Below are 12,418 nucleotides of genomic sequence, written 5' to 3' on the forward strand. Positions count from 1 at the left end.
CCACACAGCTGTGTTGATAGAGGATATGATCTACATCTGGGGAGGATGTACGAGATACAGAAAGTACTGCAACATGCTTTATGCATTTGCTGTCGACAACCAGCGATGGTTCAAGCCGAGGATATCTGGAACTGTTCCAACGGCGAGGGCCAGCCACTCAGCTTGTGTCTTGGGGAAGGTCATGTACATCCATGGAGGAATGACACAGAGTAGATGCAACGATGCCATTTACATGTTGGACACCACCACAATGGTTTGGTCTTTAATTAACACCAGAGAAACTTGGGCACCTGCTTCAAAAGGTCACTCTGCGACCATCATTGGGACTAAGATGTTTGTATTTGGGGGCGAAGTGAACCAGAGGTATCTGTTCCACAACATCAGAGTGTTTGACACAGAGACTAACTGCTGGCTTATCACACCTGCTGCACAGTTTCATCCAGAAGGACACTGCCGTCATTCAGCCTTTGCCTACAAAGGAGAGCTGTACATATCTGGTGGATGGAACCACAATTACCGGAATGTCAATGATCTGTGGAAATTAAATCCACAGACCTTCACCTGGAAGAAGATTGAGCCCAAGGGGAAAGACCTGTGTCCAGCGATGATGTGTTCGATGTGCTGTTGCGTGCTGGGAGATGGTATCATCCTCTTTGGAGGACATGGCGAATCTAAAGACCTGTACATATTAGACTGTAGTCCTAGTCTTAAGACGCTATGCAAGCTAGCAGTTGTTCAGTACAGTTTGGAACGGTGGGAACTCCCACATAACATCAGGTGGGAACTGGCAAAAATAATTCAACATCCCGAGGAAGAAAATAAAAAAGGAAAGCAAGACGTAGATGAGACCACAAAATGTTAAAAATAAATAATTAAAATAAAATAAATACTGTACCAATTTAAACCAATTTGAATTATTTTGGATTCTGGTTCCAGTTTGGTGGTCGGCCTGATGACTCTACGCGAGTCGTTTCCGCTCCCGACCGGATGCTGACCCCAGGCTACTGACTAATTCTTTTTTTTTATACTCTATTGTGTCAAAACATGCACATCATAACATTCTTCAAAACTTTTAACATGTTATGTCCTTTTTTTTGTTTTTAAGGACATTTTGACACATTTTTATGTATTTTTTTTTTCTTTTTTTCCCCACCCCCACATAGAGCAAAAGAACAAAAATCCACACAAAAAAATGTAAACAGAAACATTACAAAAAAGAAACTGAAAAAGAAAAAGGCTACTGACTAATTAATCAAATCAAATGACAGTTGTGGGGAATTTGGCAAATGAAGCTTGGGCTGGGGTTGCCATGGCAATCAATTGGCTCAGTTAGGCCACAGCCAGAGCCTTTTCTCTTTGAGATACACACATCACATATTGCAACAACCCTGCAAGAGATAGGGCCGTAACTCGCCATGCCAAGTGGGCTAGCCTTCTTGGCGTTGCGGGTTGCTTCCTTGTCTGCTGAGTGGGGGGCTGGGGTTCGCCTGGCGAACTGCCTCACTCAGTCTGCTAAATGTTACAACAGGGGGTCCTCCAAATTGTTGTGTGATAGAAGCTTTTTTTTTCTCCTTTTTGATATTAACCACTTAAACCCTATAGCGTCCATATTGTGAGAACTTTAGCCAAAAATAGCAGATCTACAAGCTCACAACACCTCGCAGTGTTGTGAGCTTGTAGATCGGCTATTTTCAGCAAAGAGGTTTGGTGTAGAGGGAAAAAGAGCAGACTAAGTACAGAGTGAAAGGTCAAGTTTAATAAGTATTGACGGTTCAAGTGATTAAATATCTGAAAACACAAATTGACATGAATCCAAAATACACTGATGATCGTGCTGTCAAATAATGAAACTATATGGAACCTATAAGAAAACCTGCTTCATCTCTCTCTCAATTAAGTCTCTTACCGCTACGGACGTTCCCGTTCGTCCCATTTTTTACTGCGGCGCGCCGCCAAAAGTACGTTCTTTGGCTCGTTCTTTTGTACCTTGTTTTGATGTCTGTAAACTGATGAGGGGTCGCGCGGGTGTGTACCGTTAACACATCTCCCGTAATAGTGCTCTGGACGGATGGCAGCCGGCCATTTCACATTAATTCTTGCATGAGGCTGCCCTCTACTGCCTGTATAGCCAAAATACATCTATATTATGAGAAAATAAAATAATAATAAAAAAAAAAGAAAAAGAATAGATCTTTGTCTATAACGTCGCAAAGGTAAGGTGCTTTTGCTGGCACCAGACCCAATAAATAAATAATAACATCTGGCAGTAAAACTGTTAAGGGGTCCTTGGCCTGAAAACGTTGAAGACCCCTGCGTTACAATATACAGCACATACGTACATACAGAGATTCCCTGCATCTGACAAATTGATGCGTTTCAAAATATCCTAATGCACTAGGAGTCTAGGACCAGCATTACTTTATACATATCCTAATCCACCAGGAGTCTAGGACCAGCATTACCTTTTGAACGGTACTTCCGTTTAGGGCTCTTACACACCGCAAGATATTTGCCCCCGATTATGCTGTCGCCGACCATTTTTGGCACTCACCGACAAAACCCCCGATCTGACGCTTTGCTCGCCGAGGTTTTGCTTGTTTTGTGCATCAAACCGAAAACAAACAAGGGAGAAGACGATGCATCATGCATCCAAAGAAAGCGACGCAGAAAACACAAAAATGAACAACACAATAACATATGGACACAAGAAAAGGTCGACAGGTTGACCTCTGGGCCTGGCAGAGACGTTATCCTCCGTTTATTGTTCCAACTTAATTCACTGAGTTTCACACAAACTTCCAGCAGCGCACTGAAAAAAATTGGATGCGGTCGAAAAACCTGGGGCCCTATTTCTGTCCATGCTAAACCCTAAACCCCTAAACTTCCTTACCTTTTTTTGACCATTTTGAAAAACATTTTAAAATACTTCAAATAGCCGATCTACACTGACACAGTGTGAGCTTGTAGATCAGCTATTTGAACTATTTAAACATGTTAAAATAGGCAAAGAAGTTGGGCCCTTGATCTCCATTCGCTCCCATGTCAATCTTTTCAGGAAAATACCCATATCTTTGTTTCCTGTTTTGGCTCCGAGCTGCGGTGTAGACATGCTAACTTCAGTAGCATATATCTTTCTAAGGGTTTGAGCATTTACCTTTTTTTCGGTGACGCCGAAGCATTCTCACAATGTTTGTCAAATTCAATTATACGTGTGGGGACATTTGTATTGTAGTAGTCTGGGATCACTTCACTTTACGAGGTTTGATCCGGTCGGGAGCGGAAACCACTTTACGTCATGTTGTAGTCCTAGACGGACTACACTTTGGCCGGAACTATCAACCGGATTCAGTTTTAACCCAAAATATTCCCCTGCACCCAAGGACATAGTTTTAGGGCCTACCTAATAAACACCTTGATGCGGCGTAGTTTTGCTTTCGAAAAATTCGTTTGGTATGTGATCTTTTAGTCCAACTCATAGCGACTGGCAAGACTACACTAGGCTTCTCGAGCATTTTAATAGTGATTGGGGAAACAAACGAGGGGAACTAAATCAAAGCGACGCCGCTTCTTCTAGTGGTTCCCGCACTTTAGGCGGAAACCAAACAGCCTGTTGTGAACGAACACCAGGCTTTCTCCCGAGAAAGACTGGTAGGCGAGGTTAGTATTGTAGTAGCCTATTGTAGACAAACACACACACATGCACACACAGCTGAGATATGTTGCCCTACAAAGCATAAGTGCCTTCTCAACACTTGGGCTGCCATAGGTTTGCCATAACTAATGTATATTAACAGTAATGCCACTTCTATGCAAGGAAATACACATGAGAACTGTGTGTGTGTGTGTGTGTGTGTGTGTGTGTGTGTGTGTGTGTGTGTGCGTGCGTGCGTGCGTGCGTGCGTGCGTGCGTGCGTGCGTGCGTGCGTGCGTGCGTGCGTGCGTGCGTGCGTGCGTGCGTGTGGTGAGCAGTGATGGCTGAGTGGTTAGTGTCCATACCTAGGACTCCGGAGACCCCAGAGGTCGCAGGTACGATCCCCCACTCCAGCTATCACTGCTCCCCCCCTTGCGCTCCTTGTGGGCTGCCTCATAAGGGTTCAGCTGGGTTAAGCTGAAAAAAGCAGCTGGGTTGGGCTGCGATATACCAAATTTCCCCCGCGGGAGGAGTAGGTAACTATCTATCTATCTATCTATCTATCTATTAAGGAAAAGGAAATAGACCTACAGCCACCAAGCAGCAGAGGGTCTATTTATGTATGTGACAAACCACATCTCTCTCACTCAGTCAGTCACTCACTTCCAGTCAGTCAGTTTGTCAAGATGTTTGCCTCATCCTACATGATATCATGTGAGTACTTCATTCATATTATATTTTACCTGGAAAAACTGCATTTAGTTCATTCACAGCTTCATAGAACACTGTGCTTCGTAATAACTTTCATACAGTGTATTTACAGTCTTAATAATGTAATTGTTTTAAGCCCCCAAAACAGACTACGCGATTTAAACCCAGATCTTAGCCCGATGTGTCACCCCAGATAATGAACTCCTGACAAATTAACGTGTGTCTTTTCATCCTGTAGTGTGACATATCAAAAGACCAATATTTGTGACATAGCCTATCCTAGCGTTGTTCAGTGAGCTGCTGCACCCTCGTGAGCACTGCCCAAAAATGTACATGGCATGTTATTAACTTTATTATCTCTGTACATGGAGATCCGTGCTAATGTTTTTGGTAAATGTTTGGGGGCTGACACATAGAGTGGAACGGAGCAATATATTAAGAGGAGTCTGAAAGCCATTTTAAATGTTTATACTATTGAATTTCTCCCAAATAATTACACAGGCATCAATTAAGCTGTCACTCCAGCTGGTCAAAAGCACATGGGGCAGCTCTCCTTAAACCATTACATGTAGTTACTAGTAGGACTATTAAACCTTTACATGTAGTTACTAGTACTACTGCAATGGAGTCCTGTTTGGGGATAGGCTCCAGTATGTCCAAAATTCTACTGCAAGAGTTCTCACCCGCACCAAGCCCTGGCAGCACAACACCCCCACCCGTAAACAACTGCACTGGCTTCCTGTTAAGTTCCGCATCAATTACAAACTCCTCCTTCTCACCCAGAAGTGTCAAAATGCTGTCTCCACAGTACCTCTCAAACATTTAAGGCTGCCTTGAAAAGACACACATTCACTCAAGCTTATGGCACTTAGTTTTTTGTTTCGTTGGTTGTATTATGGATTTGTAAAATGCCCAGTAGGACTATTGGATGTGCATTAAACCATGTAGTTACTAGTAGGACTATTGAATGTTCAGGCCTATAATCATATTCCATCCTGAATCCTAAATTCTGAACATTGCTAGCCCACAATAACCTACCTAACCTGGCGGAGACCTGTGCCCAGAGGAACACTGTTTATTGTTAAATCTCAATCTCTCTCTCTCTCTCTCTCTCTCTCTCTCTCTTTCTCTCTCTTTCTCTCTCTCTCTCTCTCTCTCTGTTTCTCTCTCTCTCTCTCTCTCTCTCTCTCTCTCTCTCTCTCTCTCTCTCTCTCTCTCTCTCTACAGTGGTGTATCTCATCCTCTGTTGTGGACGTGTTCAACCAGAAGGTGAGAAACTTCAGTGCATTGCATTATGGGTAGTGTTGGGTGGGAGGAGTAGGACGGATGCTCTTCTACATCCTCCTGGTGGGGGCTCCTCACTGGCATGTGAGTCAGTAGGATACGACAGTACGTCCTCCCGGTGGGGGCTCCCCACCGGCATGTGAGTCAGTAGGATACAACAGCAATGACAACACACAGAAATGGACTAAATTGGGGAAAAATACTCTGAATAAATACAAATATGCATTCATTATAGGATTTTCATCCGCACGGCATCCACCTCGACAAATACAGTAATGAATAACTGTTATGGATGTAGAAAACCAAACGGCAACATTGTCAACTTGAATAGTCTGTATTAACATTTATGTACCTAAAAATGTAATAATTCTTTAAGAATGTAAAGTCTACTTATATGCTGTTTTAATTGTTGATACTGAATGCACTTGATACCTACACCTATATTTAAACCTACAGGTGACATATTCACTGTACACACCCGATCTAAGTCATCCTCGTACTGTATTTGATATCATATTGTTATCCTATATTAACTATAGTGTCATGACTTCTTCCAGTGTCAGTGAAAGTCAGTCCTGAGAGATCTCAGCACTTTGCGGGTGAAACCATCTCACTGAGCTGTGAGGAGGACGGCCAGCCGGTGTCCTCCTGGTCTGTGAGAAGGAACACCAGCGGGGAAGTGAATGCAGAATGTAATGAATGGGGAAAAACTGGTATGTAGGGAGAATGAATGAATTTATTAAATAAATCAAATAAAATCAAAAGACGGACGGACAGACGGACGGATGGATATAGTAGATATCTTTTAACTGAAATCCCTCTTTCTTTACCTTGTGATTCTGTGAACAGTAGGAGAATCCTGCACCATACTAATAACCTATGCCTCAGTGGATAGTGGAGTGTACTGGTGTCAGTCCAAGACAGAAGTCAGCTGGTCCATCAACATTGCCATCTCTGGTACAATCAATATCATTACATTAACATAATAATTATTTTAGTGGGTAGACAGTCACATGCTAAACACGGATCAAGACATCAATGTCACATGTTGTCTATGTGTAAAGAAGAATTTACCTACGTCCTCCCACAAGCACAGCAGACAGTGTTGTGTTGGCAAGTTATGGTGTCATACCATGATGCCATTGGTCAGACATTCCATTCCATTATCCTGGAGGTCCCAGGTACGATTCCAGCTCTCAGCAATGTGTCCAACTGTCCTTGAGCAAGACACTTAATATACCTTAGTGGAGTTGTGTGGAAATTTAAAAAAAAGTTCCCCCCCTTCTGTGTTGCCTAGAACTGGAGGATTGATTTTGGGGTTTGTATTTTAAATCACACCGGTGTGACGTCATCTCGGTGTGATTTGCAATACAAACCCCAAACTCCAGTTTTAAGCAACACAGAAGGGGGGGAACTTTTTTTTTAATTTCCACACAACTCCTCTAAGGTATAATTATTAATGACACAGTTCAATACTGAAAATGTGTGGTCTTCCCTTTTAATTATGGTCCGTAGAATAAAGCTTGTTTTGACCAAAAGAATATGAATCTGGGAAAATAACTTCAAAATTAATTCATAACTCAACATGTTGCTTCTAGATGTGATCCTACAGGGTCCTGTACTTCCTGTGCCAGAGGGAAGTGATGTCACACTGGGCTGCCTGTTCTTAGACAAGACAACCGGTAAAGCATCCTCTGGCCGTCCAGCTGACTTCTATAGAAAGGGATGCCTCTTCAGGACTGAGTCTACAGGACCGATGACCATCCTCAAGGTCTCCAAGTGTGATGAAGGACTCTACAAGTGCTCCATCTCTGGCCTTGGAGAGTCTCCAGAGATCCGGATGGAAGTGGCAAGTGAGTCTGTGTCAGATTATTTGAACATTATTTGAACCAGTACAGAACCACGCCTTCAAACCAAAGATCGTTTAACATTCTCCACTTAGAAGAGGAGGAGGTGAACGTGACAGGATAAGGAATTGCTTATGCATCATAGACTGTAGAAAAATATGGACGAAATGAAGCCATTGGTTTCTATGCAGCGCAAATGGCCCTTTCTACCCCTTGGAATGGGTGTCGCCATCATAGAAATAAATAGAATTGTAAAAGCATCAGAGATGCTATTGGCTGCCAACGGTCACGTGCAACGCAGGGATACATGGGAGAATGTAGTCGGAGCCTCCCGAAATACAGCACACGAAGAAGAACACAGCAGGCTGCTATCAGTTTAGTTGCCCCCCTCCCCCCCGCAACTTTATCATTTATTTTAAAATACATTGGACCACATTTCGACAAAACGAATATGATGGTGATTGAAAGGCATTTTTTAACTAGCGATAGGAACCATACAGTATTCATGAAAATGTTAATTAAGGTTAGAAAACGAAAGGGGAAAATCGGGGAAAATGAATGGGATCCAATGGTGGGAAATTCTTTTTGCGATCGGCCGGGGGGGGGGGGGGGGGGGGGGGGAAACAGCGCAACTAGCGGCCAATCATAGGAAGTTTTAGTTCCGTATTGGAGTCATTTTAAATCGGCAGAACTATGCCCCTGTTATGCATGGATAGACAGAGGGATGAGGGAAGATGAGGGTCTGGAAGGAGCGAAGGGGACAAGAGGGTTGGAGGGCAGGGATGAAGAGGTGATGATGTGAGGACAGGGAAGGTTGCAATAATAATAATGATAATGATGATGATGATGATGATGATAATAGAGGGTATGCATGCATCATATGCCACTCAAGCGCATGTTGGGAGAAATGGGACAGATCAATGTTGATGACATGACTTTAGAGGGACTGTGTACCACTTTGCGTGATTTTAGGGCAAAATCTGTAGGAGCAGTGTCCAAAAACGTGTTTTGCAAGAATCTGCCTCATGGTGGCGCTAGAAGAGGGCCATGTGAGAACTGGGGAGTGGAGGTGGTGGTTTGGCAGCCAAGGAGTGTGTGTGCAAAGTTTGGCATGGATAGGGGCAACGTTTGGTGGAGATATGAGTTGGGGAAAAGTGTGACGTGACGGATGGACGGACTGACTGACAGACAGCCGGTGGAGGTTTTGATGGTAATTGCGACCTGACTTATTTTCTATCAATTAAGCACCCCATAAGCCTCCGTGGGAATCAAAGCGCACTGTGGCATGTGTGATTGTGAACATGGATTACTTCTTCATCGAGAGCCAGTGTTGCATTGGTCATTGCACGTGGTACCTCTGCGTCCCAAGTCTTTTTGAGAAGGAGCACGCGCACACACATGCACGGATATGCACACGCACGTCACGCGCACGTGAAGTCATTAAATGAAATATGTCTTGTCTTTCACTGTGTCCTCCTGCTCCAGTGTCTCCTCCTAAGATGACACCTGTCCCACTGGGTAAGGAGTCTGACATCCTTTACATCCAATCAAACCACTGTAAGGAGACTGACATTGACATGACTTCCTCCTTTACATCCAATCAAACCACTGCTAAGACCAGCACAGAACAACCATACTCATGTCATACTTGTGTTGCATTGACTAGCATTGACTGTTATGTGCACTTTTTTGTTTGGCACTGTTTGTTAAGTTGTGCTTTGAGTATAGTGTGTGTGTGTGTGTGTGTGTGTGTGTGTGTGTGTGTGTGTGTGTGTGTGTGTGTGTGTGTGTGTGTGTGTGTGTGTCACTTATGAGCGTTGAATGTTTCGTGGTCACTTTATGTATATATATTCTTCTTTTTTGCAATAGCTTTTCGACACTTTATGTTTATATTCTTCTTTTTTGTGCTTGCTCTTTGGACTGTACACTACAGTACTCTTTTTCTTTTTCTTACTTCTTTGTAACTTGTAACCAACTGCTGTGCTGCCTCTGGGCAACTGAATTTCCCCCGTGGGATAATAAAGGTATCTATCTATACTCATAACTCATATAGGGCGTAGCAGTGGCCGTGGTTTACTGCCACTAAAAAAGGAGTCATACGAAGGCTCTATGTCCTCCCGGTGGGGGCTCCTCACTGCAGCCATGAACCAGTAGGATACAACAGCAGTGACATCGCACACAAATGACGAAATTTGTGGTGGGGGGGAAATAATTAGCAATAATTAATTAATATAAAACAAGGGTAAAAATTGCCCATGCTAAATTTAGATAAACATATAATAATGATTAAATAATAATAATTGTGTAACATGTATTTGTTGTGTTGTCATTCAGCATACAGTGAGTTTGTCTACTTCCAAGTGGCTGAGTTGTGCGTCCTGCTGGTGGTGTTCGTTGGATTCTACATTTACTACAGGAAGAAGACCCGCCGTCGTCCAAAACAAGACCCGCTTTACTGCAACATGGTTGTCATGGAAACTCAGTAACTCTTTTCTTTTAAAGGTAGAATAGTGATATTCTTTATGTTCTTTTGTTGAAAGGTTAAAGGAGAAGTTCACCCAAAATAATGACATATTTTCTATCAATTCCATACACCCCATGAAGCCTTGAATTGATGGAGATGTTTTTGTTTTTGTTTTCATTCCTGAGTCGATAATTTGATGAGTGTCTGAGTGACTCAAGCATTCAGTCATCAAATTAATGACAACAAATAAAGAATCTCCATCAATTCAAGGCTTCATATTTGTAATTGATAGAAAATATGTCATTTCGAGGGTGAACTACTCCTTTAAAGCTTTACATTATACAGTGATAGTAATCATTGCTATGGGGCTGTTAAGTATGACATCATTTTGTAGGTAGAGGAGAATTTCTGCCCCCAGTTTCCGTGAATCTTTTTACTATTTTTACTATTTACAAATTGTTCTTCTCTTTGTTGTTGAAAGGAAAGTGTTAGAATTATACTTTAGTCGTTATTTTTTAGTCGTTGTTTTTTGAAATAGCGAGGGACAGAAAATGCTCTGGGGGCAGATTCTCCTCTGCCTACAAAATGATGTCATGGCTTAAAAGCCCCATAGGGTGTTTGTATAGCATACCCCCAGGAATATCACTTACCCTACCTTTTAAATATAGCTTATGCCTTTTTATTTTAATCTCTATTTCTCTCTCCACTGTGGACTGTGAATCAAATCACATTATTTGTGTACTACTTTACAACCTTTGTCGTCCAAAGTGCTGCAAATTTAGTGAAGGACAAAAGTGAAGGACACAAATATTACATGTAGTCATTTAGCAGAAACCGGCATAACAGGCTGTCTAAAATTTATTTCAACCTTTTGCACAAGACTGCATGGTGGTCAAGTCTATAGGTCAAAATTGAGATATAATAATAGATAATAGATATGCAGATATATTACTTCAATATATTTTACTTTGCCAATGAAGACTGTGAGATTTTTTTATAAATTTTTCTTCATTTATCTGTAAAGCTGCACAATGTAACTTTCCTCCTCTACCCTGGATTTGAACCTGGTTTCCTGCGCAAACGCTGATATTTTTACCATTGAGCTAATAGAGCCTGCCTACTTGCTCAGGGGATAAATTGAATCTTGACCTTCAGGTCAAAACTCATGTCAGATCCTGTGTCTATAGGTGAGACATGACCTTTGACACTATCTATTTGTCTCAATAGAAGACCAGGGAGACAATATACAACCACAACAATTATATAAGTTATATCGTATTAACATACTCTACCAAATTACATTAAAACAAAAAGTTACATGGCACTGTTTTAAACAGGCAGGAGAGGATATTGGCATAAACATATTAGTGTAATTCATTTTCATCCTGTTTTAAAAGTAATTGCCGATATTTTTTTGCTAAAATATATTTCCCTTTTCAGGCTGTACATGTCAGATTTGTCATGAGATTTTGCTTTTGCAATAAAAACCCTTTAATATATTCATCATCATTTATCTGTTGAGCATTTGTTTGAAAAAAAAAGAAAAAGAAAAGAAAAACATAATAATGAATTATTTTTATAATAATGCATTGTCATTGAAACAAATCTCAAGGTGTTACAATCAGGGTAAAGTATTTGTATAAAACATGACAAAGCAAAACAATGATTTAAAAATACAACATTACGTGAGAGCAAAAAGCTGCTTGGGAGAAGTGTAGCTAACAAAAACACTTTGTTAAAAAGTTAGGTCTTTAGTTCTCTTTAAAAGCACCAACAGACTGTGGTGCTCTCAGGGATTATACTGTAGAACACTGGCACCAAAACACACTCCCCCAGGTCAAATCCCACCACCTCGGAACGGAACGGAATGCACGGTTGCCACCAGGTATTCCTAAACCTAATCTCATTCTAAACCTAACCTTATTCTTAAACCTAATCTCAGTGAAACTATGTCTAAACCTAACCTTATTCATAAACCTACTGTAACCCCAGTAAAACTATGTCTAAACCTAACCTTATTCATAAACCTACTGTAACCCCAGTAAAACTATGTCTAAACCTAACCGTATTCCTAAACCTAACCTCAGTAAAAGAAAAGAGGATCTCCCAGTCTCCCCTGCTCTTATTAGACATAAGGCATGAGGTGCCGAGTGTTGATGTGAACAAAGCATGTTGTACTGATGACACTGTCTGAGTTGAACACAACTTAAACTAGGACGTTGTTGTTACATGTAAATGAGCCTACTGTCTTACTTACTTGAATACTGTGTGTTACACATATGAGCTACTGCCTGGCTGAAGCATAGGCCTATAATACAAGTTGTTCACACTTATGTGTAGTTTGCAACTTTTTTTTTTTCTTTTTTTTTTTAGGTTGCAGGGCTTGGGCCATTGCTAGAACAGGATAGAACAGCGTAGAGAACAGGAAGTCATGTGACAGGATGTTGCCATGAACTAAAGCATCATGTGTTGTTGTGGTTT

Source organism: Nannobrachium achirus, assembly GCF_963921795.1.
Source record: "Nannobrachium achirus genome assembly, chromosome: 20".
NCBI lineage: Eukaryota > Metazoa > Chordata > Actinopteri > Myctophiformes > Myctophidae > Nannobrachium > Nannobrachium achirus.